Raw genomic sequence first — 27,755 nt, 5'->3', positions numbered from 1 at the left:
ATGAATCGTAATGTAAATATCTGCTATGCAGGATGGTCTTAGGCGACACCTGTGAAAGGGTCGTTCGACCGCCAAAGGGGTCGCGACCCACAGGTTGAGAACCGCTGCTCTAAGTGGTTCCTTTTGCCCTTACCCTTGCTCCACCAACAGGCCATTCTCTATATATCAGCTCAAGTGATCCTTCCCAGAGGCAAGTCAGGTCTACCAGTCCTATGCTTAAACTCTCCAATGGTTGCCTTTTGTTTGCATTCCTCCTTCCTCAGAGATTTCCCACCAGTTTCCTCAGGTTTGCTCTGTCCTCTGGAATCCCTCCTGCCCCTCCTCTTCCCCTCTTTCTTCTTCCCCAATTCCCATCTCAATCCCGGCCTTAGAGGGGGTGAGAGGGAGTGGTTCTTAGGACTAAAGGTGCCCGTATTTACTTTCCTGAACAAAAGGAGAAATGATCTCCCTAAGAGGATTTCTGAGTTGCATTTCTCTATGTGCAATGTCATCATGTTACACTTCATTGGCCTTATCTTTTTCTCCTTGTAAGCCTTTACTGAGAAGGGACTATAGCTGTTAAAAATGTTTCCAAGAACATCTAGGTCAACACCAATTCCAAATACAGTGGCCTTTCTCACTCACATAAAAGGCGCTGAGTGACTTGGCCCCATTACCTCTAGTAGATGATGGCATCTACTACCACTGCCTCCCTCCTTCCTCCACCTCCCCACCCCCGACTCAGACCCAGTCCCTTCTGCTCAAGAGAAGCTCAACTCCAGGCCTCATTTCCCATCCTTCTCCCTGCCCAGGGAGGATCCCCACCCACAGCTCTTCTCTTTCAGGTCTCAGTTCAAAGGTCGCTTGTTAGGGAGACCTTCTCCCAGGTGTCCCCCCTAACACATCCACCTCATCTCCACACCCTGTACTCCCTATTCAGTTTATCATTTCTTCTTCACAGTATTTATAACCACCTGGCATCATTTATATTTATTGGGTTATTTGTTTATAGTCTGTTTCCTCCACCAACTAAAACATAAGCCCCAGCTCTAGCCGGTTTGACTCAGTGAATAGAGTGTTGGCCTGCGGACCGAAGGGTCCTGGGTTCAATTACAGTCAAGGGCACATGCCCGGGTTGTGGGCTCGATCCCCAGTAGGGGGTGTGGAGAAGGCAGCCAATCAATGATTTCCTCTCATCATTGATGTTTCTATCCCTCTCTCCCTCTCCTTTCCTCTCTGAAATTAATAAAAAAAAATACTAAAATATAAACCCCAGGTGGGCAGGGAGTTTGTTTTGTTCACCACTGTCTGCTCAGCGCCAGCTGGACACATTGACTACATGATGTTCCCTTTATCGGAATGTTCTCAAGTCCATATTTGTCTTGTCATCATCCAGTCAGCCTTCAGATATCAGTTTGTCCCTTCCACTGAGAAGCGGTCCCTGATCTTTCAGTCTAATCTGTAATTTAAACTCTTTCATACACCTTTCTCTGTCAGCACTTACCACCATTCTAATTTGACATTTATCTGTATGATGTCCTGATTAAAAGCGCTCCCTAGCTAGACTTTAAACTCCCTGAGGGCAGGAACACATCTGCCTATGCTCATCACTATCCTTGGGACTTAGGGGAGAGCCCAGCAGTTGATAGGCACTCAATTATGATTTTTTTGAATACATGGATGAATAAATCAGAGAACAAATAAATATAACCTTTTTAAAAGGTTTCTGGCTTCTTTACTTCGCCAACCAATTCTCTTTGTTGTTCAGGACTACTTTGTTTTTTTGTTGTATTTTCTTTAAATTGAGAGATGAAACTGTCAGCAGGTACATCGTAAATTGAAAGTGAGATTGCTAGAACAGCGATGCCCATAGGGACTACCTGTAGAGCTTGTTTAAAAATCAGGCATCCAAGATTTTCATATGGATCTATTGAAACAGATCAGAGGCTTTTCAGGATCCTCACACTTTATCTTACTTTGTTTCTTCATCATTAGAATAGTTAAAAACAGACAACTTCAAAATATATCAATCCTGATAGCACAGGTGAACCGCAGGCGGAAGCTCAGCATGTCGTACTCAGTGGGGAATATGGGCTTTAGAAGATCCTCTATCATGGGTGGAATTGCTTTTGAAAACAACCTTTGTTGACCTGGCTGCAAAGAATGTCACAACTGAGTAACTACAGAAAGAACTTTGCTGAGTTTCTGCAAATGAAGAAAAACAAAACCCTTAATAGTCCCTGTTTTTCTTCTGCCTCAGACAAAGACAGTCTTTACGAGTTTCACGCTGACTCTGTAGATGTCAGTCAGGGCGTCTACACTTCAGGAAGTTTAAGATTTTCTGCTAGAATATGATGGGGGGAAATGAAATAAATCACCACAAAAATAATTTTATAGCAAGTTCCTCAAATGAAATTTTTATAGTACAATAATTATAAATAATAACTTGTTTAAAATTTAAATCTTTAAAGTAAATGTAATCTTAAGAAAGAGGGTGTCATTTTTTTCAGAAGGAAACACGGAGACCTTACCCCAGTATTTTTAAAATGAGAAGTCCTGACTATATTTTTGTTTCATTTGGAAACAACATATATGCAAGGTTGAAATACAGGACTATTAAAATATTTAATGAGGGCAATGTATATTAGGTTAGTACCTGTAATGAGGTTTGAAAAACCTACTCTTTATTAAAAACAAAATGAAAGCCAATTGTATTGACCTTAGCAAAGTATACCAATGAAATATACATCATTTGTGGCTATTCTGTCCAAGTGTCAAATCTAGAACGGGGCAGAGGTTAATTGCCCTGGAAAATTAAATGTGACATAAAAATTCTTCAAAAAAATTTTTTTTTCCTACAGTCAAGAGAATGCTGCTTTTTCAGATGTTTCCTTGGCTGACACTAAAATTTCTTATTTTATAGTGTTCTTGAAGAAAATCGATTGTTTAATAAAGCAATCTGCCTGGATAAAACTTCCTGGAAACAATCCATTGTAATACCCTTTTGTAAAGGCAAAATGACGACATAATCATGTTGAAAGTCTTGGGGCAAATATTAGAAATACATAGAGTAACTACTCAATAGAGAAGAAAAGTGACCTACTTCTTACCTGTAAGTTAACATTACCCATAGAGTGTGCATTGACCCTAAGAAAGATGGAAGGGAGAATTCATGTTAATGGTCAGAAATTAAATAGATAAGAAGAAGCCAGGGTGTCAGGGATAGTGGATTAACCTTTTATACATTACCCATATACACTGAGAAGCATCAATGATGCGAATCATTGATTGGCTGTCTCCTGCACACCTCATACTGGGGATGAAACCCAAAAACCAGGCTTGTGCTCTGACCGGGAATCAAACTGTGACCTCCTGGTTCATAGGTCATTGCTCAACCACTGAGCCACGCTGGCTGGGCCTTGGTTATTTTCTACAGGGTGTGTTGTTGGTGGATAACCTTTTAATTTAGTCTTCAAGTTACAGGATGGCAAAAGCAAGTTGCATTGAACTGGAAGAGGAGTGGACATGAGAAATGGATAGTGATGGACAGGACTCTGGGAAGAAGGTGAAGCGCCTTGATTGCATGAAGGATAGTTGTTGCATCACATTAGGTAAAAGCATGATGTCGTTTGGAAGTTTAAACCTAGCGGGAAGGGTGTGAGCGAGTGCCCGGTACCAAAAGTCGTGGACTAGGCGGGTGTTGCCTGCTGATGCTCCGGACTAGACCTGCCTTCTCAGCTCTCTCTATTGTAGGAAGTTGGAGGCCACCCTTCCTTGACTCTCTTGCTAGATGGGTTTTACTTGCAATTGACCAATGAGAGAGGTCCACGTACTATTTGAAAAACAAAAGAGAACAGAGGCCCCTATTGTTCCTTGGGCCTCAGAGGGCAGGTGTGAGGGCTTGTTCTGATGGCATACGTGAGCTTTTTTTTTTTCAAATGAACTCTTAAAAATTTTAAATATGCATCATTTTTTTTCAACACTTCTTAGTGCAAATATCATCCAATGAAAGAAATGGAAAGGATTACTAACATCGATTGAGCACTTCCTATGTTACAGACAAATGTTCCATGTACCATGTAATTATTTTCTCAGATAATTCTTGCAATAATTTCAAGAGGTAACAAATGAGGACTCTCAGCCCAGGGAGTTTAAATAACTTGTGCAAGTCTAATAATAGAAGAGCAGGGATTTGAACCCAGAAACTCTGTCTCCGGTGACTCTTTTCTTCTATAGGAAACTAATAAGATGCCTTGATCTGAGCATTCTCCAGGGTAAAGAGCATGCCCCTTTATATCCTCACCTTGTAATTCCGTTTGGAAATAACTTACGGGAGCTGCAATCCTTTTAAAAACCGAAACCAGGTGAGGCTTTAGGGTGTCTGAAGATACACTAATGTACGACTATTAGGCAACTCCACTCTAGGGAGAATATGATTGTCTTCATTAAATATTTCTGTTTATCTTACAATTTCCACATCTGCATTTGTCCTATAGTCTTATTGGATAGCTGCCCTGTAACTGTAAACTTGGACCAACAATATTAACAATAACAATAGCTTAGATTATTTGCCCCAGGCCTTCTCCTAAGGGTTCACATGTGTTAACCCATTTAATCCTTATAGCAATCCTATGAAGCTGGCATGATTATGTCAGATGGGAAAAGGGAGGCTTAAAGAGAGTAAGCAACTTGCCCAACAGGTGTGGTAAAGAAAGTTTATTCAGTACAAAACAGCTCAATTGTGATACAGCACAGCTGTGAGGCCCGAAAGTTTCTCATTTACAAAGTTAACTAATTACTTGTTATTTGATGTTTTTTTTGTATCCCTTAGTTTCAGAAAAGGACATGAGGCAATGAAGGGCTCACTTGGGACCCATCAGGTAGTCCACACAATCACACATCTTTCATATCATTGCACTTTCATATATTCACAATTTAAATACCTTATAAGTATCTTTTAAAGATATTGCTTAAGTCTAATAAATCACTAATTTGGTATGTATAGAGTTTGAGCATGACCCATGGAGAATCCAGTTGAAGAAAAAAGAGGTGAAACATTTATGGAATGAAGGCCCATTCCAATTACACCCCACCCAACAGAATAGAACCATCAGCCTTTTGAGCGCTTTAGAGTTGATTATTTAAAGAACACACACACACACACACACACACACACACACACACACCTATTGTCAGACATGAGCTGGAATAAATAACCTCTGATTTGAGTATGAAAATTAAATTCTTTTTTTAATCAATTTTTCCAGGCAAATTCAATAAAATGATCAAACGCAATTGAAATATTATATTCTTCCCTGGAGCTCTCAAGTTCCCTGCTATTATGATCTGTGTTTGACTCCCATAGGAAAATCCTTGCACTATAAATCTGTTCCAGATGTGCCCAAATGACACTTGCTAATGCACATACTCCAGGCAAAACTGAATTTCAGAGACTGGCAACAACTATTTCACTCCCCCCCACCCACAAATACCCCACCACCACTAAAAGTTCAGCATTTCATATAATGCAGTCATAGTGCAAAGCAATTTTTCTCCATTCAAACATTTAAATCACTTGCAACAATTATCAGGCTTGTGCTTCACAGCACAAGTTGAACTGAGCACTTATTTTTAAGCAATGTAAACCACTACAGATTTATTGATTTTACCTCACAGGAAATTAGTCATGGGTTTCTTAGGATAAATGAGTTCTGATGAGCTATGGTGAAGACCAAGGAAAAGTGAAAATGAGTAAGAAAGTCAAGTCTCTCACCCCAAGACTCATTCAGCTTGTCACTCCTACCAATAGCTTTAGCAACATCTGAGACTTCATTGCTTGCTTGCTTTTCTTTTACCTTATTTTCTTCTCTCTCTGGCTTCAGGTTTCTCTAGGACCAGAAGGTTTGAATATGAAGGGTTGAGCAGGAAACGTGGCAGAAGAACCTAACTCAAGTCTAAAGAGCTGCAGGAGTTCTCACAGAATCCCACAACCAGCAGCCTTTCGTTAGGGGAGCTTTGCCTAGGGAAGAAAGGTTCATCACACTATTATATCTCTGTGCCTGGGGTCCAGTTCACCTCAAGCTGACATTGGGAGACTCTATAGGCTGTGTTCCCAAGGACAACTGCAATCACCTATGTATTGTGAAATGCAGACAATGCCTTCTGGGTTCTAAAATGTTGCCATTGCAGTGCCTGGCACACACAGTTTGAAAATATAACTTGAATCTTAGCATTTAATTGTACAATTTATCTATCGTGGGTGGTAGGTCCTCTCCTTGTCTATTCTTGGAGCAGTGGCACCATTCTCTAAACGAGCAAAGCAGGAGATCACTGTCTTAGCCAAAGTCACATGGGCAAGACAAGATTCAGACTAGGTGCCCGGAGTCTTCCTGCCTGGGCACTTTCCTGGCATGTCCTAAACTGACTAAGAGTCCAGGTCCCATGTCTGGGGAGCTGTCCTCACCTCCCTCAACTCCTGCTCTTTCTGTTCACCCTGGGCTACTGTCCTTTCATAGACCTAGTTCTCACTTTTCCATTGATCCATATTCCACTCTGCCTTGGAAACCTTCACTTCTTGCTTCTCATTGAAGCTTCATTAGGAGGCCTGTTGCAACAGGCCAGTCGCATGCTGACCCCAGAGGTCAAAGAAGGGATAACATGAGAAATGAGCCTTCTTACATCATTGTTGGGGATGAGGAACTGTATATGATTTGGTATGTTCTTTAAAAGCCTATAAGCTATTCACCTGAAATAATGGGGGTTTAGAGTAGCAGTTAAAAATAGTTAACTATCCTTTAAAATATATTTTTATTGATTTCAGAGAAGAAGGGAGAGGGAGAGATAGAAACATCAATGAGAGAATCATTGATTGGCTGCCTCCTGCATACCCTACACTGGGGATCGAGCCCATAACCAGTGGTGTGTCCTGGCCAGGAATCAAACCCTGATCTCCTGGTTCATGGGTCAATGCTCAACCACTGAGCCACACCAGTCAGGCAAGAATAGTTAGCTATTCTTTAGAATAGACTTAAGAATAGTTAATTTTTTTCCTTTCCATCTCTTTGGTTTTATTTAAAAATTGTGTGTGTTTTTTGTTAATCCTCACCTGAGGATATTTTTTCCACTGATTTTTAGAGAGAGTAGAAGAGAGGAAGGAGGAAAGAGAGAGGAAAGGAGGGAGGGGGAGAGAGAAACATCAATGTGAGAAAGACACATTGATTGGTTGCCTCCCACATGTGTCCGGACCAGGGCCAGGGTTTGAACCTGTAACCCAGATATGTGCCCGTGAGCAAGAGTTGAACCTGTGACCCTTTGGTCCACGGGCCTATGCTCTACCACTGAATCACACCAGAGGGGCTGAGGGAGGGGTGGGCAGGAAGGGGTTGTCTTACATTTTCTTAAGCGATGTGACAAAAAGTCCTTTTACATTCTTGAAAGCATTGCAAAACTGCTTAACTGTAAATAACTTAATAAAAGTCTGTCTACATAAGAAAAAAAAGAAAAATATAACTTGATTATCTTGTTGGTGATCAGGAACTGATATCACCTTGTAATTCATTCAATCATTTATTTATACAAGAACAAAAATTATTCATGACCTGTTATGTATTAAACACTGTGCTAGGTAGTAAAGATAAAGAGCTTGGAAAGTAAAAAGAAAAAAAAGCACCAAAATATATGTACTTCCAAAGATATCTTTCCACTTCAGCTTACTAGTAATCAGTTCCATGTGTTCGCTTGGGGAAAGAGAAGAAAAAAGATTTTATAAATGCAGAAATGCACAATGGTTAAGAGCACCATCTCAAAAATCAGGTAGTTTAGGCTACAATTGTAATCCTGACATAGTCTAATTAAGTAACTTTGAATAAGTTTGTAACTGCTATGTGCTTCATGCTCTCTGTCTATCATCCTGGGATGAGGTTAATAATAGTACTTCCCTCACAAGATTATCGGGAGGATTAAAAGAAGGAATTTACAGAAATTAGGACAATACCTGACAAATAGCACATTATATTATACATATTTTCATCACCTCTGAAGTTGATCAGATTTTCTAGATTTCATTATAACAAAACGTCAGTGTGTGGGCAGTTCTGCTAAGGGTTTTGTTCTGATAAGACAGTTGATATTACTCATCCATGGATGAGCATTATGACAGAGCTTATTGTCTGGAGCTATAAAACAATGAGTACAGTACCACTAGCATTCTAAATTGGGTCTAAAATTCCAACTTAGAAAGGTTATGGTGACAAAACTTGTTAATTAACCAAGTTCCTCTCCCCATACCATTTGCTTTAGGCATTTTTTTTTTCTAACAGAGATTGTAGCAATTTATAAACCCAACTGCCATGTGGATTTTATTTTGTGTAACAAACAGTTCTTTAGAATTATGGGCCAACTACTCTTCTATGGACCAGATTTATAATAATGACCCACTTAATCTTCATATGAGCCATAAGAGGTAGATAATAGTAGTACCTACCTTGGATATAGAATTCTAACTGAGCAGATTTTCATTGTCAGCATTTTAAAGATATCATTCCATTATCTTCTGATTTTCACTGTTTCTGAGAAGAAGTTAGTCATCATTCTTACTGTGGTATTCCTGAATGTAATCTTTCCCCTGCTCCAGTTGCTGTTAAGATTTTTCTCCTTATCTTTATTTTACAGCAATTTCCTAGGTGTTATATTCTTTGTGCTCATCCTTCTTGGGGATCTGGAAACAGGTGAGGGCTGGACACAAATCTATATATGGAATAGAATATAAATGAATAACTTTGCCAAATGATAGTGGAAGAAGACCTAAGAGCAGGGGGTTAAATATAGCATCCTGAGTAACCTTACATATTTAAAAAAAATGAAAAATGGTCAGAGAAAGAGCAGCTAGAATAGAATCCAAAGGTGGAGGTCACAAATCACAAAATGGAACTACCAAGGATATAGTGACCAGTGGGAAATGGATGAAGCAGGTCAGCAAGAATAAAGAATGGAAATGGAGCTTTAGACCTAGCAATTTTTTTTCTCTCAGGAGAACACATTTGTTTTGTTTTTAGAGCAGAGGCAGAAGTGGAATCCAGATTTTTAAGAATTTGCCTTATATTATTTCAGGTTCAGATTCATATACGTTTATTGGTTGTATCTTGATGAGCATGTATTTATTCTCAATAAATAGAATAAAAGATTTCTAAACATGCTTTGGGAATTTCTAATTACTATACTTTTAAAAGTGACTAACTGAAATGTCATTAATGGAAGCAGAGAATATGTCAACCACAGATTGTAGTTAAAATCTATTTTCTACTCAGATCAAATAAAGTCCTATACAGATCCTCCAGGTTTCTGTTGGGCACCTTCCCAACAAACAGAAGGATGGTTCTGGGAAGCACTGCAGACACATACGTCTTCGACAGGCACCTTCCCTTCCTGAGTATTGTTATACGTCTAAGGCTTCCTCCAATATCATTCAGCCTTTTTATTTTTTCTTGATTTCTCAAGACATATGAAGACCGGTCCTATTCTCTATAATTTTCTATTATCCCTAGTAAAATTTATCATTGTTCATTACTGCATTTCTTATAACCAAGTGTGTGTGTGTGTGGGGGGGGGGTCCTGAAAACAAATATCTGACAATAAGAGAATAAAGAAATTAGTTTAGTCATGGAGTTAAACACAATGAGGTTATTTTAAAAAATGGCTGGGCATAATTAATAATATGGAAAAGTATCACTATATTAAGTGAAAAAGTATGTCTGACCTATATTCTGGTTCATAGAATAGGAAGATTCTTACAGAAATAATAAAATATTTGAAATTGGATTTGCCTGAAAATAACATATGGCCCTAAGCACCATGTTAAATAGTTTGGGGCAAGGAGTCCCACAGTTATTATTATTTCCAAAATAATACAACCAGGTAAGCATGTGCTGTAGTTATGGGCTACCTTACGGCTGTATGTGAGTCACTTTTCAATTATATGTCCTTTGAGTGATTTTCAGAGAATGTCATATCTCAACACAAAGTTTGGATTTTTCATTAGAAGATTAAAAAAGTCATTCTGACATCTTTCTTACACCAGTAAAGTTCCGTAGCTCTTCTAACAAAGAAACAATGGAAATCCATGAAACAGTGTTCCTTATCATTATATGAGCTGTACTCTTGATTAATGTGGTTTCCGTACATGCCACTAAATCAAAACTTCTGGACCATCTGTTTCTATATTTTGCTTTAGAATTTTTGATTGGCATTGAAACGGAAAACTGAATATTTATTCATGTTTTGTTTAAAAAGAGAAAAATTAACACAAAACATTTCCTCATTAAAATGACTCAAGTTAAAATAATTTGACAATAAGTCAACCAAGAGACCCAAAGCATGTCAAATAGAGATTCCAAGCTATTCAAAATATTTCTTGTGACAACTACTTATTTACAAAAGAATCTGAAACATTGATTTTTCTTGGTATACTGAGTATTCATGTTTCCATCAAGACGCTGTCAAAGTGAGTTTTCCTCTAATTCACATAGTGCATATATATATATATATATATATATATATATATATCCCATCAGTCCTTTAATATCCCTGTGAGTCAAGGAGAAACATTTTCTTCATTTGATATACAGAAAATCTAGCGCAAGAGATCAACTCAATTATTTTAGAAGAATGAATAATTCATTGGGAAAAATATGTGGTAGGATAGTTAACTGGCTAGAAGAATAAACACTATTCTCTGGCTGAGTTTAACAAAAGAAGTAAAAATAAGTAATGTTCTCTCATTGGAATTAAAAAAAACCAACACCCTGCAAATTCAGGGAGGATACATGGTTTACTATTAGTACGTATATTCATTCATTCATTCATGACCTGTCAGCTCCTATTATGTGCCAAGCTACTTCTGGTACTTGATGATCAAGCCAGAGCTTACCATGCAACTTATTTAATAGGAAAACAAAGGCATTTCAGTGCAATATTATGGATCACCGTAATGTCCCCCCAAAGCTAATGTAATCTTAGGATGCATTTATTGAAGGATAGTATCTAGAATAATAGTATATTTAATTCCATCCTAGTCTGCAATATTGTGACCATAACCACTCTAAAGTAGATATAATAAACTGATTTCTATGTTCCACTCTAAAATAGATACAATACACCAAAACACATATAATGGAGCTGGCCATGGAGGTTAAAAAACTAAAACTTATGTCATATGAGTAATCGTTGAAAGAACTCAAGAGCTAGTTTAGAGAACAAATAACTTAGGAAGGTCATGACAGCTCTCAAACACTGAAAGGACTAACACGTTAAAAGGGAATTAAGTGTGTTCTTTCTAACTTTAAGAAACGGAACTGTAATAAATGGGTGAAAGATAGAAATAGATATAGTTCAGTTTAATATAATAAATCATATTTTGATCATTAGAGCTGATAGAGTGTATTGCCTGAGGAGTTAGCAGATGTATATCCAAGCAGAGGCTGGAAAACCACTTTGCTGGTACACTGCTGAAGATACTCAAATATCCAACGGATGGCTGAGCTAGATGACCTTTTTATTCCTTCAGAACATGAAAGTCAATTCATCTACGACGCAAGTTAGAGAGATACAGGACAACACTGAATTTCTTTATCTTTTCAAAAGTGTTTGATTCTATCAAAAGATTTACTTTCTGAATGACTTTGATCAACAGGGATGTTCAGGTCAAGATCTTACGTTTACTTTGTGTTATAATCCAGTTTATATTATCTCGTGGCCCTCATTGCTCTAGGACTCACCGTTTCAGTTTCCTGGGGGCTGTAACACAGTACTCCAGACTCAGAACAATGGAAACTGGGCATCTCAGTGCTGGAGGCTAGAAGTGCAAATGAAGGTGCTGGCAAAGCCATGCCTCCCCTGGTCCAGGCTTCTGGTAATTCCCTGTCTGGTGACAACAGAGTCCCCATCTTCACATGATGTTCTCCCTGTGTGTGTGTGTCTCTGTGTTCAAATTTCTTTTTTCACAAGGACACCAGTTATTTTGGATTAGGGGCTCACTTACTTCAATATGACTTCATCTGGACCAATGATCCTATTTCCAAATAGTCACACTCTAGGCCATTGGATGTTAGGATTTCAACATACACATTTTGGGAGGACAGAAACCAGTGGCAAAGAGGCAGGCCTACACAATTCATTTCTACCCAGCCGGCCTAGCAAAACTAACTTCCAGTTTTCTACTGCGAGGCCTGGAAGCTCAGCAGCAGAGTCAGAGGGAGTAAAATCACTGCTCCCACTATGGATTCAATGAGGCCTTCGTAAACTATTAAAAGGTATTGATCCCAAAGGAATGCACCCCTTTCTGAACTGTATAAGCTTGACCTGGAGCCCACGCTGGCCTAATGTCAACATAAATACATTGATGATCAACCTAACCCACTTCATGTACTGGAAAAAAGAAAAAGATTCGGCCCGAACCAATATGCTCAATTAATATTTGACAAAGGAGGCAAGAACACACAATGGAGCCAAGATAGTCTCTTCAATAAATGGTGTTGGGAAAATTGGACAGATATATGCAAGAAAATGAAACTAGACCACCAACTTACACCATACACAAAAATAAACTCAAAATGGATAAAGGACTTAAATGTACAACAGGAAACCATAAAAATTCTAGAAGAATCCAAAGACAACAAAATCTCAGACATATGCCGAAGCAATTTCTTCACTGATACAGCTCCTAGGGCACTTGAAACTAAAGAGAAAATGAACAAATGGGACTACATCAAAATAAAAAGCTTCTGCACAGCAAAAGAAACCATCAACAAAACAATGAGAAAACCCACTGTGTGGGAAAACATACTTGCCAATGTCATATCTGATAAGGGCCTAATCTCCAAAATTTATAGGGAACTCATACAACTTAACAAAAGAAAGATAAACAATCCAATCAAAAAATGGGCAAAGGACCTAAGTAGACACCTTTCAAAAGAGGACATTCAGAAAGCCAAGAGACATATGAAAACATGCTCAAAGTCACTAATCATCCGAGAGATGCAAATCAAAACAACAATGAGGTACCATCTCACACCTGTCAGACTGGCTATCATCAACAAATCAACAAACGACAAGTGCTGGAGAGGATGTGGAGAAAAAGGAACACTTGTGCACTGCTGGTGGGAATGCAGACTGGTGCAGCCACTATGGAAGACAGTATGGAGTTTCCTCAAAAAACTACAAATGGAACTCCCATTTGACCCTGTGATCCCACTTCTAGGAATATATCCCAAGAAACCAGAAACACCAATCAGAAAGGATATATGCACCCCTATGTTCATAGCAGCACAATTCACCATAGCTAAGATCTGGAAACAGCCTAAGTGCCCATCAGTAGATGAATGGATTAGAAAACAGTGGTACATCTACACGATGGAATACTATGCTGCTGTAAAAAGGAAGGAACTCTTACCATTTGCAGGCATGGATGGAACTGGAGAACATTATGCTAAGTGAAATAAGCCAGTCAATGAAGGAAAAATACCACATGATCTCACTCATTCATGGATAATAGAAACCATTATAAACTTTTGAACAATAATAGATACAGAGGCAGAGCTGCCTCAAACAGATTGTCAAACTGTAGCGGGAAGGCCGGGGAGGGTTGGGGGGCAGGAGGTAGGGGGGTAAGAGATCACCAAAGGACTTGTATGCATGCATATAAGCATAACCAATGGACATAAGACACTGGGGGATAGGGGAGGTTAGGGGATTGTTTAGGATGGGGGGGAAAAAATGGACACATATGTAATACCCTTTGTAATACTTTAAGCAAAAAAAAAAAAAAAAACAAGAAAAAAAAGTATTAATTTCTTTTAAATTTTGAAAATGAACTGTATGTTAATAAACACTGATTTTATAATAAAATAAAAATATTTTCCAATTTGTTGGTGCAAAAAAAGAAAAAGAAAAAAGAAAAAGATAGAGAGAAGACTTTATAGGACTACACTTGTAAAGTCAAAAGCATTTCTAAAGACGAAAATGATATCAGAGGGAAAATTATTGTTATTCATTAAATTGTGATCTCTACTGTTTCTTTTTATTTTTTTTAATCAACAGTAGTTTATTTATATAATAAGTTAATTATACTTCAATACAGCTGTTTGAAAAGATTTTGTTTTAATTTTATAAGCAATGGGAAACCACTTAAGATTTATAAATGAAGAAAAACTATTGAAAAAATTGCCAGTAAAGCATTATTCAGATTAAAATATAAAACTAGACTGAATGTCCTTGAGCAGCTCCAGGAAGGCCTGCGGGGATGGCGCCTCCACATTCGGGAAGGTGTCCTGGACTCTGCCGTACCAGAAGAAGTGTTTCTCCTCCAGCCAGATGAACCCGAAGTGGTCCTCATCGAACAGGATGAAGACTCCGGGGCAGCAGTGCCTGGGGTGGGCGAAGGGATCAGTGTCCACGCCGTAGAAACCCATCCTGCAGGTGCGGGGGTAGTTCTGGTCACTGGAGCGCACGCCCACAGGCAGCACAAACGGGACAGGCTGCTCCTCCGCAGCTGCGGCCCCGGACTCCCCGGCGCTGGGCTGGGCAGCGCTCTGCCAGCCATGGCCCTGGCTGTCCTCGGTCCCGTCTGCTTGCGGCTGCTGCTGCTCCCGGGTCACCTGCTCGTCCATCTCCCGGACCACGCGGGAGAGCTCGTGGAAGCTGCGGAAGATCTCGCCAGCTCGCAGCTGGATGCGGCGCCCGAGGTGGATCTCCAGCGCCTTCGTGCTGATCCCCATGAGCCTCGTCACCCTGGCGCGCTTCCCGTGGAAGCTGAGCAGGACGGTCGTCTGGCCGAAGGCGTTGTATTTGCGGTGGAAGAGGCCTGGCCTGATGAGGTCGTCCGGGCGGCGAGGCGGGAGGTAGAGGCGGCGGTAGGTCAGGCAGTCATACCGCTGTCCGTCCTCCTGCCCCCGCCCCCGTTCTCCCCTGAGCCGCGTTGGGGAACCCGTCCGGTGGTCGGTCCTCTTGCACCGGATGGTGAGCCTGTCCCCCTGTACCTGCAGGTGGCCGCGGTGGGGCCTGCCGAGGCCTGCCAAGCACTCCACCGCGGCCGAGTTCCGCTCCGCCAGGCGAATTCGGAACGAGGGCTTGAAATGTCTTGGGCCCCGCACACGGGGGTTCAGGGAAGGCCTGTACATCCCGCCAGTAATGCCTAAGCCGTCCACCACGACGTTCAGCAGTGTTCTACAGCTGTAATTTAGCTGCCACAACCCCAAAGTGTGTCTGTATGGGAACAGCCTCGCATAGAATTCTCGGTAAGACATACCCACCATCTCCGGGTTCTGCAAGGTTTCGCGAACTCCGAACTCCTCGCGGCAGCGCCGTCCCCAGATGCTGTCGGTGTGCAGGATGTGGTGGAATCTGGTGCAGGCCTGGGCCAGGCTGCGCAGATCGGTGCCGGGGAGCGAGGCGAAGATCTCCACCAGCATCTCCACCTGCAGGTCCTGCAGCGAGCGCGGCGGCGGCGGCGGGGGCGGCATGGGGCTCGCGATTCCTCCACGCCCCGCGTCCACCTCCACGTGCTTTTCTGCCGGGGACGGCTTGCTGTGGGCCGCTGTCGTCTCAGCTGGGCGCTGGCACTCCTGGACGCCGTTTGCCGCCAGCCGCTGCCATCTCAGCTGGGCGCTGGCGCTTCTGATGACACCGATGTCCCCACGAAGAGCCCACGCCGCAGAGGCCAGCGCACTCCTCCATGCTGCCACGTGTAACCGCCACCACAGCTGGGCCTCTGCTCCTCAGCCGGGCTTTAAACTGGCTCGACCCGCCCTAGAGTCCAGCCACGCCCCCAGGGCCTAGCCACGCCCCCTCAGAGAGGCGCCAATTGTAGGACTTTTTTTTTTTTTTTATTAAATCTTTACTGTTCAGATTATTACATTTGTTCTTTTTTTCCCCCCATAACTCCTCTCCTCCCAGTTCCCACCCCACCCTCCGCCCTCACTCCCCACCCACTGTCCTCATCCATAGGTGCATGATTTTTGTCCAGTCTCTTCCCGCATCCCCCACGCCCCTTTCCCCCCAAGAATAGTCAGTCCTTGCCTAAACTGGTTTGGCTCAGTGGATAGAGCGTCGGCCTGCGGACTGAAAGGTCCCGGGTTCGATTCCGGTCAAGGGCATGTACCTGGGTTGCGGTACATCTCCAGTAGGAGATGTGCAGGGGGCAGCTGATCTATGTTTCTCTCTTATCGATGTTTCTAAGCTCTCTATCTCTCTCCCTTCCTCTCTGTAATAAATCAATAAAATATATATATTTTTTAAAACAGAATAGTCAGTCCATTCTCTTTCTATGTCCCTGATTCCATTATAATCACCAGTTCATTCTGTTCATCAGATGATTTATTCACTTGATTCTTAGATTCACTTGTTGATAGATGCGTATTTGTTGTTCATAATTTATATCTTTACCTTTTTCTTCTTCTTCCTCTTCTTAAAGGATACCTTTCAGCATTTCATAATAATACTGGTTTGGTGGTGATGAACTCTTTTAGCTTTTCTTTATCTGTCAAGCTCTTTATCTGACCTTCAATGCTGAATGATAGCTTTGCTGGATAAAGTAATCTTGGTTGTAGGTTCTTGGTATTCATCACTTTGAATATTTCTTGCCACTCCCTTCTGGCCTGCAAAGTTTCTGTTGAGAAATCAGCTGACAGTCGTATGGGTACTCCCTTGTAGGTAACTGGGTTTCTTTCTCTTGCTGCTTTTAAGATTCTCTCTTTGTCTTTTGATCTTGGCATTTTAATTATGATGTGTCTTGGTGTGGTCATCTTTGGATTCCTTTTGTTTGGGGTTCGCTGCGCTTCCTGGGCCTGTAAGTCTATTTCTCTCACCAGGTAGGGGAAGTTTTCTGTCATTATTTCTTCAAACAGGTTTTCAATATCTTGCTCTATCTCATCTTCTGGCACCCCTATAATTCGGATGTTGGTATGCTTGAAGCTGTCCCAGAGGTTCCTTACACTATCTTCGTATTTTCGAATTCTTTTTTTTCATTTTGCTTTTCTGGTTGGGCGTTTTTTGCTTCTTCGCATTTCAAATCTTTGACTTGATTCTTGCGTTCCTCTGGTCTGCTGTTGGGAGTCTGTATAATATTCTTTATTTCAGTCAGTGTATGCTTAATTTCTAGTTGGTCCTTTATCACAACATCGAGGGTCTCATTAGATTTCTTGAGGATCTCACTATATTTATCGGCGGTCTCACCAGTCTTTACGAGGGCCTTACTAAATTTACCGGTGGCTTCTAGACAGTTCTTGAGAGACCTTAAAAGTGTGGTTTTGAACTCTATATCCAGCAGTTTGCTTTCCTCCATTTCTGTCATTTGTGTCTTGTTTCTTTGTCTCCGCATTTTTTATGCTTTCTTGGTGCACCCCCTAGTGGTCTTTGTGCGCAGTCTTGTTGTAGTTAAGCCTTGATTGTTATAGGTAACACTGGGGGGGATTTGACCTCCAGGCCAACTGGCTGTGAGAATCAGCTGTGTCTGCAGTGGGAGGACTTCTGTCCTCTAGGGAGGTGCTAATCTAGCCTTTGCCTGAGGCTATCCAGCAAATGCCTCTGTGCAGGGCTTGGGCAGGGCGGGTCCCAGGGGATCAACGGGGCGGGCGGAGCGAGCAGTTACGGCTGCTCTCAGTCCCATCCCCAGGTGCCCAGAGGCTCTACCTGTCAGTGTCCCAGCAACCGCTGCAAGTACCTCGGAGAGAAAGCTGCCCTTGAGTTCCGACTGATGCCAGACAGTTCCGCTTCTCCCATTTGAGTCTGGTCCCCAGAGACTCGCCTGTAACTGGAGCCCAGAGCCTGAGACTCCCTCCCGATTGAAACAGACAACCGTGCCCTCAGCCGCCAGCCCGCTCCACACACACCACCGAACCTTTGTATTTTACTTCTGCATCTCCTATGAGTCTCGGTATGCTTTCCTCTTTCCTCCTAGTTGTAGAATTTCCACTCAGCCAGCCTTCCTGTGGTTCTGGATGATGTACGTTCCGTCTTTTAGTTGTATTTTTGAAGTGGTTTTGCGAGGCAGCAATCTCCGGTGTTTACCTATGCCGCCATCTTCTATTGTTTCTTTTTAATTAGAAACATTATATGACCTTTGGACACTTACATTAAAATTCCTCTTGGATCCTCTTTCTCTTGTGCTTAGTTTAGGTCTAAATTACCCCCTGCCTACATTTCTGTAACAGCCTCCTTGCCCACATTCTAGCTAGCCTCTTCAGGGTGTCTAATCTTCTATAGACTAACCCCCCTAAAGCACATTGCTTTCCCCATATTGGTTTCTGTTTTGTCACACCAAGTTTGCATTTTGCCATTGGACATTCTCCCATGATTTGCTCATTGGAGGATTCTCTCATGATTTTGTTCATTCTCTCTCCCACCCCCACTCCCCTGCTACTCAGAAATAAAATGCTACTCATTAGTCAAATCCCAAGTTTCAGATAAACACTACAGTGATCTTATGAAAATCATTCAGTGATCTTACGAAAATCATTTCATTTTCAGAACGTGTACTGCAGCTGTTGTATCTCTCACTTTAGTACCCATTTATTCCCTTATTAGCTCATATTTTATAATTTTGTCCCCAGACTTAGCCTGGCCGAGACAGGCTCTTTTTATTTTTATTTATTTATTTATTTTTGTCTAAAGTTTTACATATGTCTCCTTTTTTCCCACCAGGCTCTTTTTCTTTCTCCTCTCTAGCACTTAGCTTGAGACCCAAGTTGTCTGAGTTCTCAGTAAATACTTCCCACTGCCGGAATAACAGACAATCACATTTCTCCTCAGGAAATGGACCATAGGGAACCTTCTAGTTAATCTGATAGTAGAAATGTAAGTGAAGAGTAAACAAGATAACAATTCTGATACTTGCATAGTTTCAAGCCAAGGAAGGCTACACACACACAAGTCAGAGGAAACATTCTTTGATGTCTGGCTTCTGATAAGCCTGTTTTTCGCTTTTCAAGGGACTGAGCAGCAGGCTCTAGTTTCCTCATCCCTGAAGTTTGGGCAGAACTGGCTAGTCTGCAGCTGTTCAGTGATGAGTACAGGTGTGAGAATAGATGGCAGAAACCAAAGCGTTCTCTGGAGGTCCCAGAAGTGCCCACAGCCTTTAAATTTCAATTCAGGGTACAAGCACCTGGAACAGAATTTCAGTAGCTTTCAGAACGTGTGTTGTTGTTGTTGTTGTTTTCTTACACAGGGGTTGTGCGCAAAGCTCTTGTCCAGTCAGGAAATGCTAAGCTTCTAGTCCAGTGATGGCGAACCTATGACACGCGTGTCAGAGGTGATACACGAACTCATTTTTTTTTATTGATTTTTCTTTGTTAAATGGCATTTAAATATATAAAATAAATATCAATAATATAAGTCTTTGTTTTACTATGGTTGCAAAGATCAAAAAATTTCTATATGTGACACGGCACCAGAGTTAAGTTAGGGTTTTTCAAAATGCTGACACGCCGAGCTCAAAAGGTTCGCCATCACTGTTCTAGTCAGTTGTGTATTTAATACTGAAATATACACTTGCTTGAAATAGTCTTTTAAGTTATTATGTGAATAAGCAGAAAATCATGTCCAGGTTCCTGAATTCGTGAAAAATTTATCTCCTTTCAAGGTGTGGAATTTATCTCTTTTCAAGATCTAACAGAATTCTTTTTCCAAAGAATCTTAGGAAAAGCTAGCTATAAACAACATTTCCATCTAGTTAGATGACCTTCTTTCGTAAAATCTATCTATCTATCTATCTACCCACCCATCCATCCACCCACCCATCATCCATCCATCCATCCATCCACCCATTTAACTTGTGTCAGCCCAATATTAGCCATAAGATGAATGAATCTTTACCCAGGCCTGCCCTTCAAACAAGGAAAATGAGAAAGAAGCAGGGACACCAAAACAAATCAGCTTACAAAGCGATGTGTAATTCAGGAGGTGGAAAGTGCAGGGTACCCTCATTATAGGTAACAATGAGGCCTGGTTACGCTGTGGGAAACACTAGCTTTGCTGCCGTAGTGGCGCCCCCTTCTGGCTATTCCTCAGGGGGGATTTTATACAGTAGTACTTCTGTCTGAATCACCACATCCACATAGTAACGGGCAAGATCCTGTATCTGAGAGGGTGAGGGACTAGTGAAGTATTAGAATGTGAATACACTTAATTCCTGTCTAACTTAAGCTTCCAAGGAGCAGGTGGAAATGGGAATCAAGGAGTTATGTGATACAGAGAAATTCTAATATATTTCTCCAGCTGTAAAAGTCAGATGTAACTAAATGTACCCCACTATCCTGAGCCAAATGTTTCCAAAATGCCTGGGCCTGACACACATGGCTATTTACAAATCAGTTGAAATGTGACTTTTCTGCCCTACCTGGTTTGGCTCAGTGGATACAGCATCAGCCTGTGGACTGAAGAGTCCCAGGTTCGATTCTGGTCCAGGGCACATGCCTGGGTTGTGGGCTCAATCCCCAGTAGTGGGTGTGCAGGAGGAAGCCGATCAATGATTCTCTCTCATCATTGATGTTTCAATCTCTCTCTCCCTTTTCCTTCCTTTCTGAAATCAATAAAAAATATATTTAAAAAAAAGAAATCTGACTTTTCTGCCTTCTGTCTTTTTCTCCTCCTACACTAACGCTGTACCTGACCCAAAAAGCTTCATTTCTTTAAACTTTTTTCCTTCTCATCGAACCCCAACTTTTCTGCCTGTCCAGGGTATCTGACTTGGAATTCTTTGAAACCTCCCAAGTTGGCCCATCCAAGGCCCACATCAAACCCTGCCTCATCCATGATACTTGCCTGGGCTACTCTGGGACTCAGCCATGCCTCCCCCTTCCACCAGTCCCAGGGCAGTTCCAGCCGTCAGGCCATGGCACACATCATGGATTGCCCTACGTCATTTTAAAATTATATTTTTATTGATTTCAGAGAGGCAGGGAGAGAGAGAGAGAGAGATAGAAATATCAATGATGAGAGAGAAACATTGATCAACTGCCTCCTTCCTGCACATCTCCTACTGGGGATTGGCCCGCAACTGGGGCATGCTCACTGACTGGGAATCAAACCGTGACCTCCTGGTTCATAGGCCAACACTCAACCACTGAGCCATGTCAGCCGGGCTTCCCTACATCATTTTATGTTATGACCTTCTTTTATTCTTACTTAGCACTTTCAGTGTTCTTTTCCTTCCTTAAATGCCTGTATGACTTAATCCCTGATTAGAGGTGGAAACAATGAGAGTTGACTTCCACGGTGCCTTCCACTTAGTTAGGGTTCAGTAAGTATTTTTGATTGCCTGAAAAGGGACAAAGGCGCCAAACTGTTATTTTATCCATGGAAGCCAAAAAGGAGCTTTGTGGGAAAGCTGTGTGCTCTGTAGTGCTGTGGGTGAAACTTTCAGGGTATGGGTCCTTGTGCCAGGTTGACTAGAAGCCATAGTTTAGGAAACTCAACACCGTGTCTCAATCAGTCTTAGTTCAGATGAAGCAAGGATTTGTGTTAGGTAAACCTAGATGATTCTTTGCGATATGGTATCTTAATTGTTGAGTAGCAAACCTTGTAGGAACATTGCAACAGTCTGTCAAAGTTCAAGAAAGCTATAAATGTCATTGTGATAAATGACACAATGAGAAATAAGCGCTCAGTCCAAATCTGCACATGGGGGAGGCTTGCTGGGTCCTTTGGTGATTCTTGCCCAGTTCTTGGGGGAAAAGTCAGGTAAACAGGTGGTGCAGGGCCATTCTCTCTGGGTGAGGATGCTTTCTCATGGAATACGCTTCTCTGTGATGACACATATTGGAGAGTAAATTTAAGGAAAGCACCATTTACTAGTAAGAAACTGCATCTTTACTATGGAAGATACTATCATTAAGACACAATCCCTAGGCTCTAATTAAAGTAAGGGGAATTGATATTGATTATTTTTTTAAAAAACAACAACACGGATTTATAATGAGTATCTGGTAGCCACAAGTCAGAAAAATAAAATACAGTTCTTTAAGAGACAAGTGAAATTAAGAATCAATAAACTCTGGACCCCTACCTCCCTGCTGACAGCCTCCTTTAACATCCACCGAGGTGAGACAGCCTAGACACTGAGCCTTCTGAGAAGTTCAGGGTCTCTGAGACCCTTTCAAGTTTCAAGGATGCCTTGTAATCGCCCCCGATCTGAGGCCCTTTGAGGTCGGCTAGTACCATTATTTCATTCAGAATTAAAGGATCATATGGTGTTTCTTCTTCATTTCACTGGTATCCTTATCTTCAGAGCCTGGATTGTAGCTTTTGGTGCCACATGGCTGTCCTTTCACTACATGTTCACCAAAACAGCAAGTGCTTTACACATGGCACAGATGTGAGTATCCACATTTTCCTTACTCACTCTCCCACTTAGTCATTCAGCAATACTATCGAGTGGAAATATTGTGCCTTCAGATCAGCAGAACAGGTCAGGTAAGAGAGCAAAGGTTTGTATAACATGTAAGTACACTGACAATTACCAGGCCTCTTCTTCCCTGAGACCAGAGAAAATGTTTTATTCCTAGTTGACAGCTCTCTCTCTCTCCACAACCCCTGAACACCTCTATGATAATTCAAGTCTGGCAGGGGGACAACAAGCAACATTTCCGGAACATAGTAAAATGCACACACTTTTACTGCCATACCCAATCACAGGTGCATGGGCGATTTTCATAGGCGGAAAAGAATGAATATTTCCAAGTGGTAGTTTTCACTGTAAAATAATAATGCCATGGAGAATCCAATTTCTCCACAAAAGCAACAATATAACACATATTTACAATTATTATATTATTCGAAAGGAATCATCGGTCTGATTCTGTCAAGAGAAAAAGACCTGCAAGAGTGTGTGGCAGCTGTGTAGGTACAGAGTCTCACGGCTGGGACTTTGTTGAGGCTGCTTCCTCTGTAGAGAACTCATTGACTCCACAGAGCTCATTTGTTGCCACGCCCAAGAAACAAGTGGCTATGGATTGACAGCTGTTGGTCAAGTCTGTTATTACAACATCATGCGAGGTCTTAGCACACTGGGTCTTACTGAAAGATGACATTTTACTTCTGAGATACTATCTATCTAACTCAAAATATTCTGCAATTTGTAAGCTGCCGGTAGTAATGGATGTCCCACCCCATTACAACCTTTATTTCTGCCCTGACACACACAGTTTTCATGCAGGTCAAACCATATTGTGGGAAATGAAATGCCTTTAGTAACCTCAGAGGTCATACCATTGCCATGACTTTAGAGATTTTCTTGGGGTTCAAGGATACGCATGTCGACCCTTCCCACTAACTAAGATTTACACTAGGAACTTCACTCTTGGGTGAATCTCCCATGGGAACCAAGAACCAAGAAAACCTCTCACCAAGGCAGTAATTCTTTGCAAAGAAAGGTAGATATGCAGCATGAATTGTTTTCCTGCAAAAACAATAAAGGCAAAAACAACTACACTGTGGTGGGAGAGCTACTATTTTTCCATTTACTTTTCTATGGTTTAAGGAGGAGATTTTTGGCTTATTAGAATGCCACATAAACCAAGACCATGGTTTTAGAGCCAAAACTTTAGCAAAATCAAATTTTGTAAAGCATTTCTCCTTTTTGTAGTATACTAAGAATCAGGTATTAGTTCTTTCTTCAAAAGTCATCTTTAAAATAAATTATAAAATTATTTGTACTATCTTATCTTAATTCTTTAGCTCATGTACAATTTAATTAAAACAACATCCATCTTCTGGGGAAATATTACTGAGATTTATTTCATCTATAATTCTTGGATTTTCCATGAAAATATATTTAGAATAGGTTTGGAATCATTGTTTCACTAGAATGTTACTGATTACTCCTGTCAGAATTTGTTTTTTGATGGTAAGAAAATAAATGAGCCCTAGCTGGTTTGGCTCAATGAATAGAGTGACTGCCTGCGGACTGAAGGGTCCCAGGTTCAATTCCAGTCAAGGGCACATGCCCAGGTTGCGGGCTCGATCGTGCAGGGGACAGCCGATCAATGATTCTCCCTCATCATTAATGTTTCTATCTATATCTTCTCCCTTCCCCTCTCTGAAATCAATAAAAATATTAAAAAAAAGAAAATAAATGAATCTCTCAGTAAGTTCTTAAAAGAGTCAGTACATAACTACCAACATGTTCATCAGTCAAAGAAAACACTGTTCATCCGAGAAAACAAATATTTCCTTGAAGAGTCAGAAGGTCCTGCCATTGTCTCTGTACACCCCAATGTCCAGCCTTATTTTACTCCAAGGAAAGGAAATGTAACCATGTGGTGATTTTTGTAAGGCATCAAATAGTAGGCTTTGGACCAGATCAATGTGACTTTGAATTTTAATCCTGCCACTTGCCTACTCTTAACCGTATTTCTCCTCATTTGTCAAATGATGATGGAGATGAATGTAGATAATGAGTATAAAATACTTGGGACACTAAAGATGCTACTTAGAAGTTTTTCTCTTTCTTAAAAGATGAATTTAGATAATGAGTATAAAATACTTGGAAATCTAAAGATGCTGACTGGAAGTAAGTTTTTCTTTTTCTTAAATTAGTATTGCTGGCCACTAGACATGCTTAGGGGAGTGTGCCCTGCTCAGCTCCAGTGCCCATTCACCTTGTACACGTCATAGATTTGAAAATTCATTATGACCACTTTCTGGCTGATGGCAGTCAAGGTGTCCTCTAGTTCACACCAAGGTACCATATGGCCTATAAGTCTTCCAATTTGGCTCCTAGGAAGACAATACTTCCCTTAGGGGTACCCTTCATCCTTCATTGTTTTCATTTTTAATGTAGTTCGTGGTTACCTCATTCCTACTTATGGCTTTAACCACCACCTACTAGTACATGGCTCTTTGGTTGGGTTATCCACAGCCCAGATTTTTCTCCTCAGCTCTAGACTTACATCTAATTGAACTCTACACAGTTGTATTCAGAAGTCTTAGTGGCACCACAAACACAATATATTAAAAAAGTGAATTGATCCTTAATGCTGATTAACACCACAATTCACTTGGCAACTCAAGCCGGAATGTGAGAATTACCTCCATCTCACTCAATCTGCACATAAGATCAATGGAGGAAGCCAGGAGCTTCTGCCTCAGTTAACCTCTTCCCTGCATGTCCCTGCTGCATTCTTACTGCAGCTGCTCAGGGCCTCTCAGTGCTCCTAGCAGCCTGCCAGCTCTTCGGACGATCTGGTCCACGCGGCCTCCACCCGGTTTCTGCTGGGATCTTGCTAAAATGCACATATGATCCCGTCCCCTCTGCTGAAGCTTCTCCCATGTTTAGGCCTTGTTAATGTGAGTTCTGATAAAGTTTAAATTCTCAGTGTGGCATAAAGCAAGGAACAGGTGAGCTGGACTCGGCATGCGTCTTCCTTTCCAACGGCTACCACCTCTAACATAACCCTACACTTAGTCATACACATTACATATGGCTCCCTTAACAGGCCCAGCTCATCCCCTCCTGCCTAGAACTCCAGCAGTACCCAGCCAGGGCCATTGCAATTCTTTCCAAATCTATCTTTCCTTTTAGACCTTAAGTGCCTTGAGAAGAGAAATGTGATTTTTATCTTTGTATCTCTAGCGCCTACCCAGCTACTCGATATATCTTTGTCAACTAGGTGGATGAATGAGAAGGTCAAAGGGAAAAGAAAGGGGGAACTTCAAATGCCTCTGGAAGCTCAGGAAAGGTAGGAAGTTTGAGAAGATGAAGTAGGACAAAAATAGTGACTGTGATGCAGAAAGTACCTTTAGATTTAAAAATCCCTCTGCTTTTGCTTCCCTCGCAGGTGGAAGGTAGGGTTGATTGCATGAGTCTCCCAGAGGCCTAACATTTTTTTGCCTCCATGTGTTTTTTAATCTACAAGAGGGCAAGTGTTACTTGAAAGCATTAATGCTCCAAGGCCATTGTCCTCTATGACAAAGTGATGGACATTGGTGGTGAACCTTAAAGGAAAGGTACTATGATATTTAAATGTAAAATAATAATGGGAAAGGATATAAACTGCCTTTGAACAAAGCTGTTTTAAAACATTAGGCATAAAAAGAGACCCTCCAAGCATACTTTCTTTTTTATTCTTTTCCCTGTCACATCTGTTTGGAGTGCATTTAATGTCACCATTAAGCTGTATCAATCATTTCATATGTGGTGCCAACAAGGAAGGTGGTTTTCTTGGTTCACAAAAATTGTCAAGTCTGAGATTTTGTTTGGTCTTGAGTTCACATACCTTGGGGTATATGTTTGTTTGGTTGCCACCATCAACAAAGCCTGTGATGGGATACATTATTTTTTTTAAATGAACACACATACAGTTTTAGAAGTCAACTCTCCATATCATTAGTTTGATGTAAAGTTTAAACCATAAGGCTGGAAACTGCATTTCATAATTTCAAAAACAGGTATTTTTTTAGTTCTAAAAGTTTCCTGAGCCAATAAATGTTTTGTTTCATTTATATCTTTATTTATAGTATCAGACAGTCAGGAGGTGCTCAGTAAGTATGCAGACAAATTGTTTAACTCTGTAAGCCTCAGTTTACTCATGAATGAAATGGGATTAATACCATCTCATAAAGCTATCGGAGGATTAAACGAGGTGGTGCTTTGTATGGTACATAGAAACCATTCAATCAAAGTTTGCTATCATTTGCATATCTGATCCTTGTAAGCCTGGCTAAGGGGCCTTTTCGTCATCAACGTATTCATAAAAATGTAAGATTATGCTTCTTATATTTCAGTTTGAAGCATGGGGTAGTAGTTAAGTAACAACATACGAAGTCAAGTTCAGAGAGAAATTGGACACTCTAACTGAACACAGCTGGCCAATAATGAGAAACTGTGCTAGTAAGAACTAAGTAGCTTATGAAATAACTCCTTTGGAATGATTCTCACCTACCATGCAGCATTAAGTTAGTGTTGAATAACATAATACACATTACAGGTCAAATGCAAATGTTGCTTGATGTGAATTTTCTCTCCACCAAGGATTTTTATCAATTCTCCTGTTTCCAAGATCAAGAACCACTGACGTAGGCTGTTGCATCCCAGAATCTGTTCTTCTTATAAACAGATTTTAAAATAAAGCTTTAAAAAAGGGCCCCCGAGAAGAGTGTGTTTTTTTTTTTGCAAATGTTTCTTGTTTTAGCAGATGTTTTTCAAGTGTATTCTGAATCTTTTCTATTTCTTTTTGGGTATATTTTTTTGTTCTCTCCCCAACGAAGACACGGTCACAGTCACTCAGAATTGATCTCACCTTTGCTACTTTCCTCTTTATGCATTAAGTAGTTGTTTAGAGGGATGTTTTCTGCTACTGCTAACATTTCACAATGTACATGTTATTTTCCTTTTAAATCATGATAAGAGAGAATACGGTCAGAGTTCTGGAATAACATGCAAGATGAGAATTCATAAGTAATAAAAGATTCACTATTATCCAGTTTAGAGAAAGAATATAAAAATGGTTGTAGATAGTGAAAAGTACAATTTTCTTAGAATACTAGGAATTTAAGTAGTTTAATTATATCTACAACAGATAAGGCTTGCTAATCTGAAGAAATCACTGGAAAATATGTTTTGATTCCCAGGCTAAAATGTAAGGAAGACTGGGTAGAAAAAAAAAGTATTGAATTTTCTAATATCAAAGAGAGTTTTGAACAAAAATCCCATGAACAGAAGTAAAGAACAATAATTTGTAAATTTCCCCCCTCCCCCCGCACTGATCAAAGGCAAACACATAAAAAACCAG

General features: G+C 40.9%; 1 protein-coding gene across 3 annotated transcripts in view; it reads right to left on the bottom strand.

Moving 5' to 3' along the window:
* Window positions 1-27,755, bottom strand: part of FAR2 (fatty acyl-CoA reductase 2) — a 140,901-nt gene that overhangs the window by 68,287 nt on the left and 44,859 nt on the right. The window contains exon 1 of one of the 3 annotated variants that reach the window (XM_059682468.1): window positions 8,462-8,702. The exons of the other annotated variants lie outside the window; for them this stretch is intronic. The gene's annotated coding sequence lies outside the window, so the exon portion shown is untranslated. Of the gene's footprint in view, window positions 1-8,461; window positions 8,703-27,755 lie in introns of those variants that run through there. 3 annotated transcript variants of the gene reach the window in all.

This window comes from Myotis daubentonii, chromosome 2 (assembly GCF_963259705.1).
Source record: "Myotis daubentonii chromosome 2, mMyoDau2.1, whole genome shotgun sequence".
Lineage (NCBI taxonomy): Eukaryota > Metazoa > Chordata > Mammalia > Chiroptera > Vespertilionidae > Myotis > Myotis daubentonii.
Note: the sequence above shows the minus strand (reverse complement) of the source record. Positions and strands in the feature narration are given on the sequence as shown.